At 38.4% G+C, this 26,112-nt stretch overlaps 1 long non-coding RNA gene across 2 annotated transcripts in view; it reads left to right on the top strand.

The window, feature by feature from the left end:
- Positions 1-2,664: 2,664 nt before the first annotated feature.
- Positions 2,665-26,112, top strand: part of LOC106029145 (uncharacterized) — a 95,507-nt gene continuing 72,059 nt past the window's right edge. For both annotated transcript variants that reach the window (XR_010051450.1, XR_002788353.2), the window contains exons 1-2: positions 2,665-2,779; positions 23,576-23,716. This is a non-coding gene — a long non-coding RNA (uncharacterized LOC106029145). The remainder of the gene's footprint in view (positions 2,780-23,575; positions 23,717-26,112) is intronic.

The following is a 26,112-nucleotide window of genomic DNA, read 5'->3' on the forward strand; positions in this document are numbered from 1 at the left end:
TTCATATCCCTCTCATAACAGGTTGTTTTAATTTCCATTTTAGGATACTTGATACTTGCATTTGTATTCTTCATTGGTTTATTTGTATTTATTGACTCATAGAATTCAAGCAAAAATCTTGTTACCTTCCATATCATTGTATTCTTAGCAGGCACAGTGCCATATACCACTTAAGGGCTAAGAGATACTTGTTGACTTGGTGAATAATGGATTTTCAGAGTTCATAGTAAAACCCAGGTGTATGAATTTTCCCCAAGGTACTTAGGAAAGATATCTGGCCAATTAATTGTGTTTGTAATGAATTCTTTTACTGATGGTGATACTGAACATTAGCCAACTTTCTTTGTAACTGGCATGTGGTAAATTGAAATATGGATCCTAAAAGAAATTTTAAAAAGTCATGCCAAAGCACAGTTCTAAGCAATAGCCTTTAAATCTCGGGCTGCTGGGAAGACCAGCCACAGATAATCTGCTGTGGATGCCAGATACCAAAGGAGTTGGCAAGCTGGGGGTAAAGTCAGCTTTTGGAAGAGAAAGACAAAGCAACAGGTACTGCAGACTGTTCATGGTTGCTTATGAGAGAATGGGCCTGATGCCCAGGGCTTGGTCAGGGGAGCAGGTCAGACTGCCAGCTACTCACTTCCCGGGGGGGGGGACCTGAAGTCTTACTCACCGTTTACTAGTTCTTTTGTTCCTTCCTTCCTTCCTTCCTTCCTTCCTTTCTTTTCATTCTTCTTTCTTTTCTTCTGGCTGTGCTGCAATTGCACTAATGGAAGGCAAATATTCTATCACTAAGGTACATCCTCAATATCAGTCTTTTAAGATTTGTCTTTATTTGGAGACTGGGTCTTTCTAGGTTGCCTAGGCTGGCCTCCAAGTTGCGACCCTCTTGCCTCAGCCTTCCCCGTAGTTGGGGTTGGGGCTGTGGCCACTGCACCTGGCTCTAGCTATTTTCTTTGAACCACTGTAGTTTATCTACAAAGTTATACAGACCTACGGGAGCATTTACTATAATCGTTCTTGCTTTTTCTCCCTCTACCCTACATTTGAAAATTTATTTTAAAATTGAAAGTAGATACTATGTAAGCACCTCACGCACATATTCCACGATATATAGGAAATCTCTATTGTTTATCAAATCTTGATTCTAAATATTAGAAAATATGCATGTTTCTTGTTATTTGCATATAATCAGGACAAAAAGCTCAAATTAAAAAGTAATTAGACATCTTTGAAAGTCCTTTAGAATTCAACGTCACAGTTTTCTAACTAAATACTAATTACTACAGTTCAGCGCACACATATACAAACAAAACAAGGATGGAAGAAAGAAAGAAGATTGGAGGGAAGAAAAGAACAAAGGAAGGAGCAAGGGAAAAAGAGAGAGAGGAAGGGAGGGAGAGAAGATGGAAGGAGGGAAGGGAGGGGAGGAGTGGGGCTTTTTGTATCAGACGCTCAACATGTAGCATTTGTTTTCTGCTCCAACTAGAACCAAGATGTCCAAAGAGTATGTTGGGGGTCCTTGCTTTTTAAAATGATTTCTAGCTCTGTGGCCCAGTCAGGGAGTATGGAGGGATTTGGGCAGATTCCAGGAAGCAACTTCTTCCATGTAGAGAACTGGGGACCATAGTGTCCAGCTTCCACGTAATTATTTTTGCAGAGTAGGTGGCAAGTTCTCAAAGGAATCTTGTCTGTGAGACACCAATAGTTCCGAGAACTTTTGGTATAACTGGCTGCACAGTAAATGGCTCTGAGCTGGAACACACTAGACCCCAGGGACCCTGGGCTGTGGTGCAATGGCTGATAGGTAAACTCCGCTGCGTGGCTCAGATGACAAGTGGGTGGAGACAAGGTCCTGCTAGGCTTTCTTCTGGGCTCATTTTTCTTTCCTTCCAATCCCCAGCGGCTTTATCATGGACTCTACCACGTTCAGCACAGCTTTAAAACCCATATGGAATACAAAATTGTAGGAAGAATTTGGGTTTTATTTTTCTTCTGGGTTTACTGTGACTACTCAGTTCAGCACACTTAGTCATGTGTTCCTTAAACCGCAGGATCCTGAGGGCAGACTCTCTGGGGGGAAAGGGGCTCTGAGGGTTGATTAGCACCATTTGCCCGCTTCCTGCCTCTCCTCTGCTCAGGTATTAGTTGCTCAGATTGCTGAGCTAGTGCTCAGCTCCCGAGGTCCCTTGCTTCATTTTAATGCAAGCCAGTGATGCAAAGTCCCCAGCTTGGCCTGTCAGAACTTGATAGCTCTGTAAACACTGAAATCCTGTTGCCATAACACCAAGAAAAATAATATGGGATCTTGCATATAAATATAGCGGAGGCCTTGGGGAATGGGAGCATTTCTAAATGGCTTGAGTCTCTGTCATGGCATAATCTCTTATAAATAAATGTTAACGTAGTCACTGAATACAGACTGGATTTTTGCCTGACTATGGTGTTCAGCCTTCTAGACAATAGTTATGCTAAGGGATTATCTTTTAACATAGTGCAGTTATCTCTTTTGTTTGTTTTCTTTTTTCATTACTCACATAAGCCAGGGGAAATGAAAAGCATCTTATTTCAGGCAAAAGGGCCTGTGAATGATTAACTCTGGTTCCTTGCGTTGGGACTTTGCATAGCAACCCCTTGGCTCACAGCTAGAAAAGGACTCTGGGCCGCGGCGGCAGCAGCAGTGGGAGCAGGCACAGCAGCACCAGCACAGGGACCTGAGACCAACATTCTCCAATGGAGGTGGTGGGAAAGAGATTGAGTATAAGCATTCTGCTTATGGGTAATTTCTCTGTAGCTGGCTTAGTTCATTTTGCATTGGTTTTACTGCACTTTTCTTGATGGATATGTGTTTTCCTGACCTTTGCTTTAGCATTTGTTCTCACTTTTGAGTATACTTGAGAGCCCAAGTTCACCTTGGCCATGAAGATGGAGTAATCTGATTTATGCTACCGTATTTTATGTCCCCCCCCCAATATGATCCAGAGCTGGGCTAACTCTGTCTAATTCTATATGAAAAAGTAGAATTAACAGGTAGTTTCATAGGGGTTTAGGGTTTTAATCTTAGCTCACCTAAAATTCTGTTTTAGCAGTCTTGAAATTATAAGCACAAAGCTTTAGATGAAAGAAAGAGAAGGGAATGGAGTGATCACACGATCCTAATTGAAAGGACCTGAGTATATAAAGGACTCACACTGTACAAATATGAAAGATGAAATCAAGACCAATTCCTTATTTTTTGGGTGGACATTTGGTTATTAAATATTTATATAACAGGGTCTATTTTAATGGAAAATAAGACAAGTTAAAAAAAGACAGAAGAAAATGAATGTAAGCTAAGGACAGAAGAAACACTTGAGAATTTAGCGAAATGCAGTATAGTTATAATTGAGCCAAAATATTTAGGGCACTTAAATTTAGACTGCAAGTCAATCCAGATGTTTATTTATTAATGTTAATAATGTTTCCAGTGTTGTTATAGAATACTAAATCCCAGGGGTTCCACTGCTAAGTTTAAAGACAAATGCATGGTTTTTATTCTTTTCCAGCTCTGTTTTAATTTTAGGGTTTTTCTATAGCCATTATTTTCCTGTAAATGTGTTTGCAAAATCTTGAGCAGCTCCTGATGCCTTGCAAAAAGTCTGACTAAAACATTGGTCTAGCAAAGCTTCCCCCCTGCATTTCTCCTCTGGCTTCCATGGCAATAAAGAAAGAAACTTGGCATAGGAATATAATCTGTTCCTGCCTGTTTTTCATCTGAAGCCATAAACTTCTGCCATCCCACCCAAGACTAGAATTTCAGCTGGCATGAAACAGCTGTCTGCTTACAGGTTTATTCCGGTAGTAACCAAAGACAAAACTATTTTAATGAAGGCCCTAGGCTGTTCTCCAAACCCTCACAATCTCTGGGTCATCCCCAAGAAGAAACCATTGAAGAAAAGGTACAACTTACATGGTTTCTGATGGTTTTTGACACACTGTGTATTTATGAACCTTAGAATATTTTACTCTTCTAATTTCTCTCGTCTGGATGCCATGAAAAGCAGGAGGGCCACAAACAGAGCAGAGCATGCGGGTGAGGCACACAAGCTAAGTCAGCAAGGAGCAGGCCGGGTGGGGGGCAGTGCCCAATCCAAGGGGCTTCTGCTACTCTGCTCCACTTATTATTACCAGAAGGGAGCTGAGGAGCCCAATACCGCCAGGTATTTAGATTTGTTAATAGAAGTTCCCAATCCTGCTTTTTTATGTCAACTCTACATAGTTTTAAATGGTGACAATCTGAATTCAAATCAAAACATGACTTACATAGGAGGGTTCCTCATCCTCAATGGCTAGGTTTTGCTACCAATTCATTATGGCAGGCTTTACATTTTCAGCCACTTAGATCTGTAATGATCAGGTGGCATGCTACCACTTGGTTCAATGTCTGCAAAGGTCCATGTATCGAATGTTTGTTTCTCCTGGTGGAACCTTTGAAGGGTGGAGCCTAGACCTGAAAGGGATCCCAACCTTTTCCTCACTCTTACTGTCTGGCCATGATGGGCTTCCTCAGCACAGGCCCAAGACCACAGGGCCAACTGGTTATGGACTGAAATGTTTGAAATTAAGGGCCCAAGTAAAACTCTTCTCTTAATAAGTTGATTATATCTGGTATTTGTTATAGTGATGGAAGGCTGATTAATGCATACTTCATCCATTTCTTTTTTTTTCCTGGGTAGTACTGCCTAAAGAATGTAAGTATTAGCATTGGGGGAAAATGTGTATTTTACTAGTTTGAAATTTTACAAATTATGCCTTGCAGCAGCATGAACTCTTAAAGCCTCTCTTATAACATGTGGAAATGAGAACATATTCTGCATAGCAGTTAAGAGGATTAAATAAGATTCTGTAGCTGGGTGTGGTGGTGCATGCCTGTAATCCTAGTGCTCAGGAGGCAGAGACAAGAGGATCGCTGTGAGAGTTTGAGGCCAGTAAGGACTGCAAAGTGAGTTAAAAGCCAACCATGAATTGCATAGTAAAACTATCTCAAAAGGGCCAAAAAAATTGATGTGTAAAAAGCTTAGCCTGGTTCATAGGTGCTCTTTGCATGCATGTTACCATCCTAAACATTATTATAAAGTAATCCATTTTTAAGGGCGCAAGATCTATCAGAATGAGTTTGTCTCAGAATAAGGAGAAGGGTCTCTCTGTAGGTCTAACATGCTATGCAATACAAAGAAATTCTGTGAGGAACCATGCCTATGGCCTTAAATTTTTTTTTTAGAATTTTGGAACTGAAAAAGAACACGAAGAAACAGAAACTCTGTCATCTAGAAATTATAGACACATCCATTTTATCTCAGAAATTTAAGTTGGAGCAATAACAAATGAGTGCTTTCATTAAAATGCAGTATGAAATGTTATGAACATGACTTGTTAGGAAAATAAAACCAGAGAGCATGTCTGAAACCATGTTGTGAAGTGAGAGAACGTAGGCTAACGTTGTTCCTACCAATTTCTGTGGGAATATTTATTTTGGAAGCGGCTGGAAAAATGGCATTCAGAACATTTCCTTCGTTTGCACCCAGGCAGATCTGTGATTAGAGACAATGTCTTCCCCACTGTGTGTGGACCCATGATCTGTGGATGGCTGTGGCAAGAGACCACTCATCCAGTCCGGGCTCAGCAAACCGAGTTGGAGAGGGTGCTTTCTGCTAATTTTTCCTTCCTGACTTCTGTTCAAAATTTGTTGCAAGTTAAGCATTAGTGTTCAAAGGAAGAGCCTTCCTTCCTTTTCCTGGAACAGCTGCAAGTAATAACGGAAAGAAAAAGAGTCAGGCGAACAAATAGCCCAATAGTAAAAAACGAAACGGCGTAATCATGCAATAAGGTTCAGTGTATCTAGTTTCTTTCCCAGGACAGATCTTCTTGCTTGACAGGAACTCGGACAGTATGATACTGAGTGGTGTGGCTGTGTAATGGATCATTTGAATTGTTCTACTATAAGCCACTGATTTTTTTTTTTTTTTTTGCTGACAAAACTTTTTCCTTGTTCATTTATTTTACAGTCCTAGAGATTGAATCCAGAGCCTTGTACATCCTAAACAATGCTTCACTACTGAGCTGTGCCCCCAGCCCTTTTTGCTAAATTAGTCAAATTGGCCTCAAACTCGACGCCCGTTTGCCTCACCTTAGCCTCCCGAGTAGCTGAGATTGTAGGTGATTGCCACCACACCTGGGCACAGACTCATATTTCTAAAACTCATGATGCTGTTCATGTATGACTGAGGTAAAATCTTGCTGATATTTAAGAAACGTTATGACTCTGAACAACATTGTTATCTTCCATGAAATAGAAAGCGTACTAGGCACTTAGTGGACATTATTTATAAGCCTCAGCGCTCTTTGTGTAGGTCTTTATGGCCATTTTACAGAGGATTAAATTGGATCTCAAGTATCAGTGGGTTCTGTTGGGGGTCGTAGATGGTTCAATAAAACTAGAATTGAGGCACATTCTCAGCTCTAGGTCTCTCTACTCTATATGTCCTCAAGTGCGTGGAGAGTTCCTTGAACATCTTGTATAAAAACTAAGCTACTTAGACATAGTCAGCACTGAGACCTCCTGCAATCCAGCAGCCAAGCCAGGATGGAGTAAGAACAATTGAAAAATATCAGAAGCATCCTTTTTCCAAACTCTCAACCTCACACTTGCCAGGCAGACACTTGGGCCACTGAGCTAAACTCCTGACTCTGACATGCCATTTCTTACCACACAAAGAACTATATTCTCCTTGTTGTTCTTACTTACTATGCAATATTAAAGAAAAATAGAAAGGAAATGAACACAAATTGGAATGGTAAAGTATAGGGTGAGAGATTGGGATCGACAAAGATGTGAAAAACTAACCCCATCCTCCTTTTCTTTCATTAACTCGGGCACCTCAAGGGTGTAAATGGCTGGTAAATTTGATTGTAGCAAATGTCAGTAACTAACAGTGTCAGATATTCAGCAGACCAAGAAGTGATTGTTCAATAACTAGTGAGTGAACATTTCAGGTCTTTGGTAGTCTCTTTGCTTGTGTCTCCTCTGGATTCCCTTTACCCCAGCCACCTTTCCATAGTCCCACCTTATAAATATTAGTAGGTGATGAGGAAGTTAAAAGACCATCCTGGGTGGAGAGGAAATTCTCACACTTCCCTGGAGACAAGTTATCATGCAATAGCAACCTGCAAACATCAGTGTTACAGAGTCTTTTCTTTTTCTTTGGAGAAGAATATGGGGCTGTATATCCACACATCCAATCTAATTGTTTGATCATTTTTTTTCATGCCTGTGTCTTATAGTCTGAGCAACTACTTTGAAGATAACAATATGCAGTATATTAACCATTGTTAATCTTCTATTTTGTTGTTTTGAAATTATGTATTATCATTTTTGTTCTTTTCCCATTTTAAAATAAACAGTTACTCCTGTTGTTACTTTTGAACATTAGGCCAGGACTCTGCAGGAGTGGGAGAAGCATACAGAAGCAGTTTTATAAAGGGATGCAACGTGAAGACAGCAAAGTCACAGGAGGCTGATCTTACTACTTTCATTGGTGTACAGAGACGAAGTGCTGGGCTCTTTTTCTTCACCATGGCTGTGAATGTCATTATCTCAGGAGTTAATTAGGGACTAGGGATATAGAACATTTGCCAGTATGCACAAGGCCCTGGGTTCGATCCCGGGCACAGCAAAGTACAAGCCAAACAAAATACAAAAATCAGAAACAATAACAACAACAACAAAAAAATGAGTGAATTATTTGGGTCAGGTTCTGGAGTTTCTCTAGGGTTTCTGCATCAGAATGCCTGGGAAGAGAGAGGGCAGGACTTTTTCTTTTCTACAAATGTCCTACAGATGATTTTGATGTCCAACTGAGTTTAACTAGCTGATTTCGACCTTTTAGGTAACTCGCTTCAATTCTTTCTATTATCTATTCAGAATGACTAGACATTATTCATCATATTCTAAGCAGGAACTCAGATCACAAAAATGAGTACAGCCAAGAGATGGTAAAAGAAGAAAAAAATATCCTAATATACTTTCCTCCAAAACCTGAGATTCATGAACGAGGTGTGATACAATGGAAATGAAATTTGTAAAGTACCAGGTTAAAAATTTAGTACAGCCAGATTCCTGATCAGAATTTACAAGTGAAGACTGGTTAAAATATCTCTATTTTGTAGTTTAGTCTCCAATTTGCTAGCTATTTTTTTTGGATGCGGGGGGGGGGGTGGTTTACCGGTAATGACCACAGGTCATGCAAGGCAAGCACTTATGCCGCTGAGCTAAATCCCCAGCCCCCTAGTCTCTGATTTCATACTGGTGACTTTTCATCCAAGAGACAGGGGATGCTGGCAGCAGAACTACAAACATCTTGAAGATTTCAGAGAAAATACAGCATGGTGATGTGGGAGCAGAATGAACTGAAGGAGAGTAAATATACGGGACATTAAAAGAAAGACCTGTGTTTGAAGAAGATCACGGAAGGCCAGAAGGAAGTAAGAATGAGCCCGTCAGTATGAGATGCTCCTAACCTGCAGAGGACGGATGGTGCAGGGTAATTATGACTGAGCTGAGGCAGGGACCTAAGGCCAAGGAGCAAAAATTCAGCCTGCAGCGGAGGAGAAGATGAAGACAACCAGCAAAGACAGTGCCCCCAAGGGTCAGAGCTGGGAGAGTTACCTGTGACAAGAAATGGTGTGACAAGAGAGGCTTTGAGAGAGACAGTATTTAACTCTCTGGAAGCCAAGCAGCATGGAATTATATATTTATAATGGCATTTGGACACTGCTTGTGTCCTAAAAGTCTTTTTTCTTGTCACAAAAATAGTTGTATACTTGAAAGAACCGTGCATGCTGGATCCTGGCAGACACACTGAGTTTGACCAATGCCAGAATAACATAAAGGGAAAGGTCAAGGGCATGGTCTTTTGGAGGCAAAACTCTTTCACCTTAAAAACTGTGTCCTTGGGTGGCTGATGGACTGTCTGGAAGAGAAGCAGCATTTGGGAATCTAAGTGTGAGGATGGGTCATCATAGATGGTGACCTCTAGGTCAGGCAAGAGTTTAGAGAATATGATCTTGAAAAGATGGCCGCCCAGGGGGAAGTCTGAGAGGAGGAAGCTTGAAAGGGCTTAAGGGACAATCCATAGTGGGTTCTAAGGCCCCTCAAGGGTACATGTGGGATATAAATAGAAAACAGGAAGGAGAGCCTGGGAATCTGAAGACAGGAAAGCAGAACACAGGGCTTAATTCCAAAAGTGTATTTCAGGGACTCATTGGAAGAACAGCCCGGGGAACTGTGGGCTGAGGTGGTCGTGAGATGTGGAGATGCTTTTTGGCCTGAAGTGAGGTAGAAGACTGGGGAGAATGTGGGTGCGAATCCCTTCCCCTGTAGTCTCAGAGTGAAACAGCAACTAGACCAAGGGAAGAGGGAGGTGAGACCAGGTTCATGACTAGAAAGGACTTTTCTTGGAATACAAAACAAAAGTAGCTTGTGGAGCATGTTGAAAACCCAGCATGGTTGTCAAGCAGGGACTATTCTGTAGCTCAAAATTTTTCAAAATAAGAGTGTGAGGAACATGTCTGGCTGTCTGTGGGTCTTGGTTGGGGTTGGGGAGAAAAGGGGGTAATCCCTGCAAAGACAGGAAAGTAGTGAGCAGACATAACTCAAGAGATGAAGGTCCTCGAAGGGAACATTCCCCCGTCCTGACCTGAGTAGACAGTATGAATGGAACTAATTACAGGGACAAGGGAGAACAGTGATAGGAAAGTCTTTCCTGTGCAGGTCTTCACAGCAAGGATATTATAAATAAATTAGTTAAAGAGAACAAGAAATTGTGCAAGCATTTAAAGAAAGAGTAGGTATAAGTATCATATATCCAGTTTCATGTGAGATTATAACAACATGCTTAAAAATTATTATAAAACACACCGAAGATTTAGATATAATTGGAGTTTTCCAATGGGAGGAGAAATTTGCATTGAGCACACTATCTTTACAAAATGAAAAAAATTAGAGCTGTTCATCACTAGTGTACACATTCTGTCAAAAATTATACCTCCTGAGAAAGAGTTTATGGCAATTTTAAGCACCAGGAGAGTGTTCAACATGCATCTGTTGAAATACTTACAAAATAAATTTATGTTGAGCAGCAAAACAAATTTATACATGTATATTCCCCTTAGGAAGTCTTTCTCCAAGATGTGTTAGTTTCTCTGCACTCCTCCATGACCAGATATCAAATCCCTGATCACTTTATGCTATGTAAGGTGCCTGGAAGTATAAACTAATTTTTATGCTTCATGATAACTGTAGCACTGACTGTGGTGTCCTGCCATATGGTATATTACAATTCATACGTTAATTGTATACATGAGTGGCATTATTTAGAACAGTATTAGGTTAATTCAAATGTTTAATAGCATAATACATGGGGAAATAACAAAGATTACTTATTTTTTTAATACTTGAATCATTTCTAGAGAGTCCATTAAGAAACTTTGATAACTGGGTGTGGTAGTGCATGCCTGTAATCTCTCGGGAGGCTGAGGCAGGAGGATCATTGCAAATTCAAGACCAGCGTGGACTACCAGGTAAGCTCAAGTCCAGCCTGAATTGCATAGCAAGATGGTCTCGAAAAGACACACAAAGAATTTGATAAGTCAGCAACAGAAGGGCAATTTGGATGGTGTTATTGTAATGTGAATATATATTTAGATCGGAAAGTAGATTGTAATAATTCTGAGCAAAGAATTCCTTTTTTGAAATAAAAGGCTGAAGAACTGAGACTGCAGACACATTTCTTCCAGAAAATGCGACAGGCAGCTACCCTTCCCTCAAAGTCAGGCAGCCTGTCAGATAAAAACAGGGATTACTTCCTGAAAAAAATTTCCGAGAGGAAATCCAGCATCTATCTCCCCCTACTGGTGTCGTATTAAGAGTCATAGCTGACCTTTTTTCTTTCCCGCTTTAATGACGAATGTTTTCAGTAAGACGAAGATTTTAAATAATTATTTGGAAAAAATTATATAAAGTTAAGCATCTATGGTGGATATTTGCATTGCAATAAAATTTATCAAGATTTTGGGTATAAATTATTTCATCACAGATGAGAAATGGTTAAATACTGTTAGTTTATCTGCCATAATGAGACTTATATGGCAGTAGGTACTAACTGGTTGATGCAACAAAAGTTTTTATAAAGTCTTATTATAGAAAATTTCAAACATATCCAAATAGAATAATATAATGGACTTGTATGTGACCATTAGTTGACTTCAATAAATTTGTCATGGCCAGCAAATCTTGTTTCATTTATTAACTTTGCAGGGCAATAAATTCAGATCATTGCGAAGCAAAGTCCAAGCATTGTATCATTTCATCTGCAAGTATTTCAGTATGTGCCTAAAAGGTTAGAATATTTAAAATATCCTCATAGCATTATCATGCCTGACCCAGTGTAGCAGTGCTTTCTTAATAACAGCAATTATCTAATCAGTATTTGATTTTCCATGATTGTTTTAAAATATGTAATTGTTTATTTTACAGTTTGAAACAGGCTTTTAGCAATGACTATGATCGTAATTGACTGTTTCTTAAATTGATGGAATTCATAAGCTCCCTCGTCTATCAATTTTTTCTTGCAATATTCTTGTTGACAAAATTGCATGTTTCTATTCTGAAAAGTGTTTTGTACAGTGCTCCATGATCTAGAATTTGCTCACAGGATTCCCATGGTGTTGTGAAACACATTCTTCTGTCCCCTGTATTTCCTGTATATTGGTAGTTAGATCCAGAGGCTTAATTTTATTCAGTTTTTTTTTTCTTCTCTTTTGGCAAGGAGCGGTTGTGCACTTTCACCACTCAGTATTTGGCAGGAGTCAGGTCTGTTGTCTAGAACAGGCTCTTCAGAGCAGCGCTAACAGGAATTTCCATGGTGATGGAAATGTTCTGTATCTCTGGATCTACTCTGGGAGCCAGCATTACAGGTGCTGCCAAGCATTTGAAATGTGGCCAGTGTGACAAGAAACTGACTTCTTAAAACAATATTTATACCTAAGTAGTCATGTGTGGCTAGTGGCTATCATGTTGGAGATTGTAGCTTTAGACTCAAAATTCATGAAAAGTTGAAAAATAACAATGCTATTATTCTATTATTTACTAGTTGGAGTATTTTTTCTTCCCTCCTTTCCTCTGAATCTTCTTCCTGCCTTCCTTTTTTCCTTCCTTGCTTCTGTCCTTCCTTCTGTTACTAGGGGAATGAATGAACTGGTACTCTACAACGAGCTGTATTCCCAGCCCTTTAATTTTTTCTGTTTGTAACAGGATGCCACCAACTTGCCAGGCTAACTTATAATCCTCCTGTCTCAGGCTCACAAATAGTAGTTGAAATTTTTTTTTTTTTTTTGCCTTTTTCCTTTTTATCGGTACCAGGGATCGAACTCACGACTGCCTGCTTGCAAGGCAGGTGGTTATGCCACTGAGCTAAATCCCCAGCCCTGAAATGTTTTTTTTTTTTTTTTTTAAAGAGAAACTTGTTTTCACCAACTATCATGAAGTTCACTTCATACAAGAAAGGCAGAAATGAGTTCAGCATCCCTGCCTGTAATCCCAGCTTCTCAGAAGGCTGAGGCAGTAGGATCAAAAATTCTAAGCCACCCTGGGCAATTTAGTGAGATCTAGTCTCAAAATGAAGTTTAGAAAGGGTTGGAGTGATTTCTCCCTGAGCCCAGTTTCCAGTACCAAAGAGGGGAAAATGGTAGAAAGTGGTTTAATTAATTCTCTGTATTTATTAGTTGTCATAATAATGAGTTGGTTCTGTTGCATTCTCCAAAGGTGATCCTTGAGGATTTGTTGTTGTTATGAAGTCATGATTGATTTCATTGTAGTTATTCTTTTTGGCACTCAAATTGATCCATCCTTGGATAGAAAGAGTCCATTTAATAGGTCCTGAGTCCAGGATATGAGTCTAAAAGTCTTTGATGGTGTCCACATTTTGGCTAAGGTGTTTCAGGGCTGTCTTATATTGTTTCCTCATATCTGGACTAGCCATTTTCCAAGAAATCTTGGCTTTGTTTAAGAGTGTCTTAAGAACATAAAAGCCAAGCACATGGAGTGATCATTTCTTTTGGTTTGGTCATTGTTTATAGCTTTTTAAAAATTGAACTGGAAAATATGGATTAAAAAAGATTAGCTACATTATGCATTCATCCTAATACATGCAATTGGAAACCAGAGCTTTTGATTTAAAATTTTTCCTTTTTATATTGAAAATACATTTCTCAACCACACCAATATATGTGAAGCACATTAGTTTTTTAAATATAGGGTCTCATTATGTTAGCTAGGCTGCCCCATCAGTTGGGAGGCTGGCGCAGGAGGAGGACTAAGGAGCTGAGGCCAGCTTGGGTGGGCTACATAGGGAGTGTGAGGTCAGCCTGAAACAGCAAAACCCTAATTTGAAAAAATAAAACCAAAAACAGGAAGTCTCTGGGTTCTTTCTCTCCCCCTAAACTCTATTTCTTCCTTTCCTTAAGTATCCATCTATCTATCTATCTATCTATCTATCTATCTATCTATCTATCTATTTATCTATCGGCTATAAGAAATTTTTTTGCAAAAAGTTGTACTTATAGCAGCATCAACACATGTATTATTTTTCTCTATAATTTTGCATTATTTACTAGGTTCATGTGTATATTAGAAAAACATTAAAAACAAGACCAAGTTACATTAATGACATCAAGTGGTGAGAAATTAGGGTAAATTTATTGAAATATATAATAGGCCTTGGTATCCTAGAACTCAAACAAAATAATTTGCAGTAGTTATTTCACTAATGAGCAGTTGACTATTTTTACTTCTACATTTATGGACAGAGCTTGGGAAAGCAGGAAAAGTAAGCATTTTGAACAGGAAAGCTGTAAGTGGGAGAATTATCTTTTGGAAGGTAGAGTGGTGGCTTTGTCCAAAGATGACTTTGGGATTTGGTTTTACCTCCTGTTATTTGTTTATACATTTTCCAGGCAATTTGTGAGTAGAGAACAATTATAAAATAGTAGACAGTAATTGTTTTAGAACTAGGACATCATTTAAACTAGAGCTTTGAAGATACCTTTGGGTATTAGTTACACATGCTCTAGCTGCTTTATTCACTCTGCTTCTTTTGTCATATGCTATGTTTCAGATATTTAGAAGATAAAAAGCAAGTGATTATGAATAACCATCAACAAATGATCAAGTAAAGAGATACTCTGTTTTCTGTAGGATATTCTCCTCTTTTGTCTTTTGCAGGGACAAGGTTGAGCTTGTAATCTGATCTACTGTAACACGGATTTCCTTATTTTTTCCTTCAACTTTATTAAAGGTGACAGTTTTAGTAGGTTCTCATACCTGTTCATATTTATTCATTAGAAGCTGTTATCACTTTAATTGTAATACTAAAGAGCAAATAATTCCATCATGGGTTAATTCTGTTGATGCAGTTCATAAATACTAATTAAAAATTCTCTATAACCTTGAACTTATAGTTAAGCGAGTTATAGCCATGGCATAGATAGCTAAGAAGAGGGTTTGAAATGTACTAACTTTTATAACAACCCTCAAAATTGTAAGCCTAGAATGTCTACATCTGTCTCTGTCTCCTGTATGCTCTGTAACTATGTACTACTGATTCACTTTGGTAGCAGTGTTACTAGTAAATATGGTTTTAGATTTTGTACTCCAGATTTTAGATTCAATATTCTATGTTAAATGAAATTTTATTCAAAAACAAGTAAGACTAGGTATGCATTAGGACCTAATCAAAGTGGTGTCATATCTATTTGCAATTGTGCATGTGTTATGTAATTATGGGGAAAATCAGAGTGAAAGAATATTTTAACTCTTGATTAAGCTGGATATGGTGGCACTTTGGGAGGCTGATGCAGGATGACAAGTTGAAGCCAAGCATGGGCAACTTAGTACAATCCTGTCTCAAAATAAAAAATAAATCAAAGGACCCGGAATACAGCTTAGTGCGAAGGCCTCTTGTTCAATTCCCAGTGCCACAAAACCAAAACAAAGAATATAAACAATAACAGCATCACTGTTATGGTTTAGATCTAAAATGTGTCTCAGAAGTCCTACCATTTGGAAGGTGATTAGATCACAAGGGTGTACACTCATCTCCTGATTAGTTCATAATTAAATGTGCCGTTAGGAGTTAGGTCCTCCTTGGAAGAGGAGGGTCACTAGGGGTGTGATCCAGAAGGCTGTATTCTAGTTCCTGGCTCCTTTCTCTGTTCCTCTGCTTCTTGGTTGCCGTGGAGTGAACAGCTTTTCTCCACCATGGCCTTCACCATGCTGTTTCTTGGGCCAACTTGCCATGGCCTGAATTCCCTGGCACCATGAGCCAAATTAAGCTCTCCTCCTTTAAACTGTGACTATTGGGTGTTTTGACCCAGCAATGACTGGAACGAATGACTATCACAACCTTCTGGACTGGTGTGGTGGATTGACAACTGGAGGGCAGCTTATAGCACCCAGCTGAACTGAATCAGCGTGGTGCTGGGTGTGGAGGGCCCACCTGAGGATTGTTGCCAACAACATAGAAAGGAGAACTGGAGAGGAAGAAGTGTTGCTGTTCATTCTCTGGGAGGATCTTGTTATGCTGACTTTCCTAATATGAACTCAGCTGTTCTCATCATTAGAGTAGCTTGAGACTCCATTGTCACTGAGGATGGATGTGGTACTTCCTGGCTCCAGTGCAGATTCCTCAGCCTGCTGGCACAGACTTTTTAGTTTCCACCACTGACCTTTGGGCCTTCGCAGCATAGATCCACGAATCAGATTTTCATGAGATGTTGTATGCCCTCGGGCTCCAGTTGGATTCATGGGGGCATTGTCATAGCTCTAGATGTTTAGCTGGACTCACGCAGGACATTGCCATGGGATTCAGGCCCCCAGCTGGATTCTTTGGGTCTTCAGTGTGTGGACAGATTTCTTGCACTCTTTTGAATCGACCCTTTGAGGGACTATTAAAAAACAATCCAATAAATTATACGTCCTGTGTTAAACTGTTTCCCTTGCAAACCCCGACTATAACACCTGGATAGCAGGGAGAATGAAGTCAACAGTTTTGCACAAAGTGACAGAAATAAAAGTAGGAGAAACAGCTGTCAATGGAGGTGATAACAGAGAAGTTCCACCAGATGACTCCAGACTTCGTGGAGGCTATGCCTTCAGTAACCACTCTTTTTTTGAGATTTACTAAATTCGCAGTAGTAGAATACTAATGGTTGTTGAATTCTGGCTCCTTGAAAATATTACTGAAACAACCTGTTGGTAATAAAGCTGGATTTACTCCTACTTTTGTAAGGGAAAGGACTATCTTGCCAGTGTCACTAGTGCTTCAGAAAAAGCACAGCAAAATTGAGATTCTGATGAGATTTGGGGTCTAGTTGAAAGTGACTTTTTCAATGTGGAGGTTATTTTGGTTGGGTAAGATAGATAAAAACAAGATGAGAGCTGAGTGAAGAAATCCAGAGTCTTGGAAAACGAACTACTATTTCATATGGGGTATGGAAGAGTTGAACAATGTGATATTGATTTAATGAGAATCTTAAAAAGTACCTGGGATCATTTGTAACTTTTATCTGCCTGGGCTATTGTTTAATCTTTCAAAGGACCAACTCTTCAATTTATTTGTTCTTTGTATTTTGTTATTTTACTCTCGATTTCATTCTGCTCTGATCTTTATAGTTTTCTTCCTTGTAGTAGCTTTAAGTTTGGATTGTTCTTATTTTTCTAGGACCTTAAGGCACACCATTAGGTTATTTATTTGAATTTGTTGTTTTTCTGAGGTGGGAATTCACTGCTATAGACTTTCCTTTTAGGATTTACTGTGCCCCATAGATTCCAGAATGTTGTACTGGTATTATCATTTGATTATAGGAACTATCTAATTTCTTCCTTAATTTAATCTTTGACCCATTGATTATTCAAGGGGGTATTGTATAATTTCCATGTGTTTGCACATTTTCTGTGGTTTCTTGGCTATTTACTTCTCTTTCATTGTACTATGGTATGATAATGTGCGTGGGATAATTTAGATTCTTTTGCATTTACTTACGCAAGCTTTATGGCCTAGAATGTGGTCTATTTTGGAGACAGTCCCATGTACTGCTGGGAATAATGTATATACTATTGTCTTTGGATAAAACACGCTGTGGATATCTATTAAATCCATTTGTTAAGGTTTGGTACAACTCTGATATTTCTTTGTTGATTTTTTTTTTTGTCTAGTTGACCTATTTGTGAGAGTGGGGGTATTGAAATTCCCTATTATAATTGGATTGATGTTTATCTAATGTTTCATGTCTGTTTTATGAAGTTGGGTATGCTGGTATTTGGTGTGTATGTCTTTATAATCATTAACTCTTCCTGTTGAATTGTTTCCTTAACTAACTTGTAGTTACCTTCTTTTATCTCTTTTGATCAGTCTTGGCTTGAAATCTACTTTATCTAAAATTAGGATAGCTATTTCTGCTTTTTTTTCTGGGTTCCCATTGCATGTAATATTGTTTTTCATTCTTTGAGTTTTAATACATTTCTGCTGTCTGGAACCATTGGTGGTACACATATGACTGCCCAATTGAGCAGCTTATATTTTTGGTGGTACAGATGGATCTAATCTCTTTTATTCTCTGTTTCACTAATAAAATTAATAAAATATCTATTTATAGACCAAATCTAGTTATTTCCTTCTTGCATTTTAATTATTTACATCAATATAAATATTAATATAATATTCAAATATTAATATATTCAAATATTAATATATTCAAAACAGTTAGGAAAACTATTACAATAATCAAAAAATTTATTAAAAGAAATTTACTTATATTTGTGAATTTCTTTGAAACATTTTACACAGAAAGGTGGCTGATTTGTGCAGTATGTGCAGAACATCATGTAGTGTGTTTGGCTTTTTTTTGCAGCCAATGGAGCACTCACCTTTTTTTCAGACAGTCATCTATGTAGCACTAGAGGTTCTAACCAGTGGGATGATTGAATTCAAACAAGTACCACCAGCAATGACACACGAATCATGGTTCCACTGTGAATGTGTTAAGGTGTGAGTTTCTTTTTTAACTAAATATGCTCCTTCACACTGCTTATCATTTGGTTTTGTTTCTTGATCCATTTTGTCGATCTTTGTCTTCTGATTGGGGAAACTGAGGCCACGCACATTGAGAATAATTTCTGAGAAGTTTTGACTTCTTCCTGTCATTGCATTGCTTTCTTGTTTCTCATTTCCTTGTTTTTTTCTCTTTGTTTAGCTGCTCATCTCACCAGTATATTCATTTTTGATTTATTGGCATTATTGGCTTCACTAGGATATCCTTGAGCATGTTTTGTAATGCTAGTTTGGTCATGAATTTCTTGTGATGTACCTTGTGAGAGAAATACCTTATTTCTCCATCAATTTTAAAGGAAAGCTTTTCAGGATGCATGTCAGGATTGGAAGTTGTTATCTTTTAGGGTTTGAAACATTTCACTCAAAGCCCTCCTGGCCTTTAATGTTGTGTAGCCTTTAATGTTTGTGTGTAAATTCTAATGAATTTATATTTATGTGTAATTTTTTACCTTTCTCTAACATCTTTGAAGATTTTGTCCATGTTATTTATCATACTTTTGGCACAATGTGATAGAGAGAGATTCTCTTTTGGTTGTGGTTATTCAGGGTTCTATATGCATCACTTGTCTGTATGTTTTCTTTCCCTATATTTGGGAAGTTTTCTGCCATTTCAGTAAGCAGATTTTTAAAAAATACCATTTGTGCTGTTTTCTGCTTTTTTTCACTTATTTCCATTACTCTTTAATATTACATCATCTGGCAGCTGTTGGCGCATTTTTCATGCTTTCTTCTTGTTTTTAAGATGCCTTTGAATACTTGGTCAATAAAGGCATCATTGTCCTTTAGGTCTGAAATTCTGTCCTAACATTGACTAGTTCTGATGCTTATACTTCCTTTTTTTTTTAAAAAAAAATTATTTAAAGAAAGACGAAACAGAAAATGAGTAGAAATAATATATACTTTCAAAAAAAATAAACAGTAAGAAATCACTAGTTGATGATTACATATTGTCCTCATACAAATATGTTCAAGATGCAAAAGTGAAACATACAAAGTGGGGATTCAAATAGCAAGACTGCAAATGGTTCTGTTCAACTATCAAAAAAAAAAACTTAGTAATATAGTTATCAATCCTATACACTTAAACATACATGAAGTTATCCATATCTTAATTTATGTTGAGATTAAACAAACCACAGCAGGCTAAAAATCACTCTGAACAAAGAATAATAGTATTGCTGGATTTCACATCATGACACTATGGGATTAGCACTGGGTACTGTAGTGTTTCTTCAAAGTATTTGTTCATTTCATCATGCGTTATAAGGTCAGTTCTTGTAAACTGTTTATAGGTCTAACACATGCATGAGTCCCAACATGTATTTCTATCCTTTCTATATTAGAGGGAGAAACAAAACAAAGCAAGACAAAACAATACATATTCCTATAAACACATGAAATGAAAAAGACATATAAAACCACTGTACAAGAAGTTCTACAATGGTTACTGTGTTGTCTCTTGTTATCTTCAATAGAATTACCTATATCATCAGACATAGTATAATTTAATATAGCAGTACATAACAATATTAATAAAAACAAAACTTTGTAGATAGTGTAAAACTTCAAAAACATTCCAAACCAGAATGGGTTTCGTAGTCAATCTTGTCATCTTCAGTATAGTTGCCTATACTTTCAGACTTGATACTATCAATCATAACAGTTTTGAATAAAATCTATTGATACCAAACAGCAATCGAACAAACCAGATTTAACTAAGATCAGTCATGATAAAACAGTATAAGTTATACAGGGCTCCAGATTAAGTTAATAGGAAAGTAAAGGTGATTACTATATTCTGTTGTTTTTGGGATAGCTGTTTGTGCCCTCAGATCTAGTGCAAGTAGACAAACTGGGACAGAATAAAATCTATCTAAACAGATCAGTGAGTAATGTGGGTTTCAAATCCTGACACACTATTAACACTATCCTCTGTCATCTTTTAAAAGACTATTCCTCCCTTTCACTCTCCCAGGGTGCACTATGCATTTTTGGGTCTCACCAACACCCTCAGTTTTTAGACTTGGGGGGCAATCTGCTATTTACCTTAGTGGTTCTGAACCTTCTCCCTTCTGGACTTGATCTCTAGTTGTATTACTTTACTTATTAAAGCCTGTCTTTCCAACCTATCCACAAATACTGGTCAAGTTGCCCCTATTACTCTCTGGTTCCCTGTCACATAGAGCATTGTTTTCTCATATTTGATTTTCAGTCCATAAACTCTTCTTCAGGTTAAATATATTTCCTGTAAAGAGCATCTCAGTGGACTCTACGTCCTGATCTACTCTGCCTGTCTCTCTCTCTCTCTCTCTCGTGTATCAAGGCCATCTATATTAAAGATTATAGCCTACCTTCTCTGCCTCATTTCTGTTGTGCTCTTTTTCTCTCATTAGTTGTCTGCTTTTCTCCTTCATTCCACTTTCTGCTCCATTCATTGAGGCCTCTCTTCCACTGTTCCTGGAATCCTGGTACTTTTCTCTCTCTCTAGAATATCCTTCAGTATTCTCTGTAGAATTGGATTTGTGGCCACGAATTCCCCCAGTTCCTCTTTGTCCTGGAAGCATCTTGTTTCTTCATTAATTTCTAGAGACAGTTTTTCAGAGTACATCAATCTGGGCTGGAGGTTATTTTCTCAGGGCTTAGAATATTTTGCTCCAAGTTCTTCTTGATTTTATCGTCTGTGTCAAGAAGTCTGCTGTGATTTTGATGGGTTTTCCTTGATAGGTAATCTGTTTCTTTTCCTCTGACAGCTTTTAATATTCTGTTCTTATATTGAATTTCTGGGATCTTGATTACTATATGCCTAGGTGTAGCTCTGTTTTGGTTGTAGGTGGCTGGAGTTCTGTATGCCTCACACATCTGAATATCATTTTTTCCTTAATTATTTCTGAGAGTAGCCTTTGTAGTTCCTTTGTTTGTACCCCTGCTTCTTCATTCACAGTCTTTATTCTTAAGTTATAGATCCTCTTGTCATCTTCTAGCCTTTGTATTGTTACTGTCTTTCTATTGTTTCCTCATTATTTTTAAGAAATTTTTCCTTTCATGATCCCACATTGCAAACCTGTCCTCCAGTTTGGATAACCTATCCTTAGTTTCCTGGTAGGATCCCACAGCTGCAAATCGACTGGAGTCCTCAGGCCATAGCAAGATGAACCCCTAATTTGAGAAACTGGAAGAAATCTATGACTTCATGTGACAATTCTCTGATCCATACAGGGAGCATGGGACTTTTTCTTGTTGCTTCCTCTTACATTTTTGGTTTCTTCCATACAGATGTATAGAGGAAGTATAGTCCCTTTCCTGGTTAGTTATGGCTCTTCTGAAGCATGCTGGCTAGGTAATGCTTGCTAGATGCAAACCAGGGCAGCATATGCTGGTTCCTCCCCTCCAGGTCAGTCAACCTGCTGAGGCCTTCACTGTGTTAGTGTGTGCCCAGTGTACAGAAATGGCTTGGGACAACCTATTGGGTCTCAGTCAGGGGCGTGATCCAGGCCAGGCATATCCCCCAATCTCGTCTGAGAAGGGAACAATTGACTGAAGTCACTGCTGTTCCTTGTTCTTGCCATTCTTGCCTGATTCCAAAATGTCATCCTGTTGGTGCCCCTTTCCTGTGGAAGGGTTTTATTCCTGGCACCCACCACAGGTCAGTGCAGGTCCTTTGCCAGTTCTGGTCTCCACTGGACCTCTGACTTCAGTGCAACTGCACTTCAGTGTGACTATGGTTTCAGTGAGTCGAAGTGGCGCATGAGAGCACATAATCTTAGCTGCCTCAGTAGTAGCCCCAGGACCACATGTTTGACTAGTTCTTCTTGCTTTAGCTTCTTCCTGGTTTGAGAGGATCCATCTCCTTCTGTCCTGGACTCCCCACATCGTGTTATTTTGGCCTCTGAGTTGTCTGTCTCAGGGAGCTTCTGTATTCTGCTCTTATCTATCAGCCGTCTTTACCAGAAGCTGATGCTTATACTTTCAATATGATTTTTAATCTATATTTTTAGTTGGAACTTTTTCATGGAAATTAATTCTTTGGTAAACTGGTCATTTACATTTTGTCATTTTGTTTAGCCCATCTAGCTTTTTACTAGTGTCTTCTGGAAGCTACCAAATTTCTTTGGTTATTACTTCCGTTATCTATTTAGTTACAATTGCTCTGATCTCACTGAGTACCTCTTTGATCTATTTTTAAACCTTCTTTGTTAGCCTTTTGAGTATCTCAGATGTTTGTCTATGCTGTGCTGACTCTCAGTGCCCAGCTTAACTTCAGGAGAGCTAGGGTTTGGGGAGGCATTTTATTGCCTTTTCTTCTCATATCTCTATTGTTGGTTTTGTGCTGAGGTTTGTGGATATTCTAAAGAATTTGTTGCTAGTACAGAGATCTCTTTAGTTGCTTTTCAGTGATGTGTTTTTGGTGTGGTTAGGTGGATGTCCTTTGCCTTAGCTCCAAAATCTGACCACGTTGGTTAATTTGGGAGGGAGAATGCCATGTAGTTAACCCAACAACCAAGTTCTCTGGGAATGTTCTCTAGTATCGCAAAGTTAATCAAGAGTGTTAGTTTACAGAGAAATAGTGACAATTATGTGATCCTGTTAATATTATCAGAATCTGCTACAGCATTATTGTTCAAGACAAACAGAATATTTAATATACCATAAGAACCAGTAACTACCACCCTTAAGCTTAGAGAAGAAGCTCACAAAGGTGGTGTAAATATTAAGACAACCCGGGTACTGACATACAACTGATATGTACTAAATGCAACGACTATATCTTCACTAATGGTAGAAAAGATTTTGACAGTAATTTTACAATCAACTATCAAAAGATTAACAAACTGTGATTCTACCATTAAAGATACAGGCTTGGGGAACAGGGGAATACAAGAGGAAAGTTCAGAACCTTAAATTCTGAATTTAAGGTTCAAAGAAGAGAAGAAGAAGAAAATGGATCAAAGAATATTGGAGAATAGAAGGATATTTGTAGCATTAGCTAAAGATAAGAGGAAAAAACTGATGAAAAATATAAGCTAAATATAAAAAGGAGAAAGAAGTTAGAGAGTAAAAAAAAAAGACACAAATTAAAAAGAAGAGATAAAAAATGAGTAATGAGAAAAACAAGAAAGAAAGACAAAGGGAAATTCCCAAGACCCAGTAAACTGGTGAAAAAAAGGAGGAAAGAAAGGAAGAGAAACAAACAAACAAACCAAAAAAACCCCTGAACCAATCAACCAAATAAAAAAAAAACCCTCTAAAAAATAGCATACACACACACACACACACACACACACACACACACACACACACAAACCAAAATACAACCCCCCCATCACCAAAAAAGGAACTGCTGTGTGATTTTAAGCATGTGGTTTTCTTTCCAGATCTACAATTTCAGGGCAATGTCCAAGACAAGACCTGCTCCTGCCTGTGCTGGTAGATAAAGAGGACAGTCAGATCCCAGAGGAGTGCTGAAGGAAGACACCTGCCTGAACCACCATCCAGCTCACAGCATCCACCAGCAAGTAGGTTCTCCTGCTGCATTTCTCCCAGAAGCCCTCTGGATTTCCCCACTTTCTCTTTTAGATTTGGTCTTCTTTTCTCGTGAGCTATGAGCTGGGAGCTGGGGAGAAAGTGCAGGTTGTCCTTTCCCTTTCCACATTGTGTTCTCTCTTTTTAGGTTCTTGGTATAATTTTTTTCTCTGATCCTTTCTGATTCCTGAGGATCTGCTAACCTCTTTTTCTTTTTTTTTTCTTCCCCAAGTTTTTTTCCCCAGTGACTCGCTTCTGAATCTCAGGTTGAATTGTTACCACGTCACCATTTCCCTGGAAGTCTTTCTGGATCACAGATTTCTAAAATAATAAAGTACTCATGAAAAGAACAGTCTAATATGTGAGCTTATTAGCCACATTATCTAATTTTCAATTTCTCTGCTTATCCAGATCTTTAAAAAAATAAACATACCTTCCAGGAAATCTACAAGAATTTATACTTGGCATTCTTTCCTTAAAACAGTGTATGATGTCTTGAGAGAATTTAGCACTACATCTAATCTAGTTTTGCTTTGAATTACTTCCTGTCTAAGTCCATGAATGTCTGATGCAGGAGACCCACAGCCTTTGTGAGTACTTAACTCTCTTTTTTGAATGGTGCCTGTAGGTTTCTATGTAATTTCTAATAATCCTATAAAGCTGAAAAGAGAAAGAACCAATCCAGAAAGACCTTTGAATAGTGAGACTGAATTTCCCTTTTGGGATTAATTTTTTAAATAATCTTTTACTTAGAGAAGAAATTGGCAAAATGGACTCTTAAGTGATCTGAGGGATCATGCTGAAAGTGGGAGTTAGCTTACCGAGGTAAAGATCCCTGCCTGGTTTTCAGTAACCTTTTCTTCCACACATGTGATGCTGGGTACTGAGAACTATGCAGTGATTTGGTTTTGGTTCCACACCAAACCATTTGGTTGTGATTGTCAAACATTCTTTTGAGGTTATCATATATGCTGTAACAGTTTTCGTAGGACCCATCAAGAATGAAACATCACACACAGATGGGCACAGTAGCCCATATCTGTAATCCCACCTACTAAGGAGGCTGAGGCAAGAGGATCAAAAACTTGAGGCTAGCCTGGCAAATCAATGAAACCTTATCTCTAAATTTAAAAAAAAAATAAAAAGGCCTGGCGATGTAACTCAGTAGTAGCATGCCCCTGGCTTAGCTTACTAGTATAAAAAAAAGAGATAATTTTAAATTTCTTATAGATCTACAACCAGAAAGGAATAGTGTTATTTTAAAGATATATGAAGCCTTTAAATAAATACCATTTTCTGGTTCTTTCCCAATATATATCTGTGAATACTTGCAAACAAAACAATCTCCCAGGAAAGGTTCCAGAATATTCTTTTGCAGAGATAGGCATCTATTTTCTTTAATTTGTTTGTTTCTTGAGACAGAGTCTCACTATGTAGTTCTTGGCCTTGATTTCACTATGTAGTCCAGGTTGGCCTCAAACTCATGGTGATCCTCCTGCCTCAGCTTCCATGTGCTAGGACTGTAGGTGTGCATGATCACACCCAGCTGGAATCTTCTTTTCTAAATACAATGTAGAGGTATGGATAATATGCGGGTAGGATTACTGGCTGTCTGACATGCTGTGATGTTTTTCAGCATACCAAAAAAAAAAAAAAATGATCCTTAAAGTCAAATCCAGTTACCCAAGAAAACCAGCTGATCATCCCAAGGAATAGTACCATGGGAATCTAGATGATTACTAAATGAAAATGGACACAAACCCAACTTTAGTTTGTGTTGCTTTGACCAATTCAAAAGTGATTTGTGGTTGAATATTAGACTCTTAACATGAAGTAATTAGAGATTCAAAAAGCAAAGTTAAAAATAGGAGCCCCTATAATAATAATACAGAGAAAACAGTGAAATAAAACTTAAACTAGCAGAAGAGGAATGAAGATGGCTAGGAAACAAAGAAAGAAAGAGTGTAGATTACATGTCACAGTGTGGGCATGTTTCTAGGATTTGCTTTGGCAGCTGCCATGTCTCTTACAGGCATCTACTTGGAGTGAAGCTTCTGCTTCTTAGGTCTCCATTGATGATTACTCCTGGAGGGTTCCTGAGACTACTCACATTTTACTTTCCACTAAAATGATCTTACAGGCACCTGAAGATGGTTTATTCCTCTTTTATTCAGAATTACAAATCCTAACTTTCACTGCTATGGTAGGTCCTACCAGAACCTGACAGGATCCTTTCCTTCAGAGTTCAAAGGCTTTCTCTAATTGTCCATCCAGAAGCCTGGGTCTCTAGGTGATGCGGGTAGCTAGATATCTTCATGAAGCCTCATGGACTCATAGATAAGACTTTTTAGAGCTGTATGATACTGGCATTAAGGGTGCGTGGTACTAA

Source organism: Cavia porcellus, unplaced genomic scaffold (genome assembly GCF_034190915.1).
Source record: "Cavia porcellus strain 051 isolate PalLab524CR breed Dunkin Hartley unplaced genomic scaffold, mCavPor4.1 scaffold_14, whole genome shotgun sequence".
In the NCBI taxonomy this organism is placed as follows: Eukaryota; Metazoa; Chordata; class Mammalia; order Rodentia; family Caviidae; genus Cavia; species Cavia porcellus.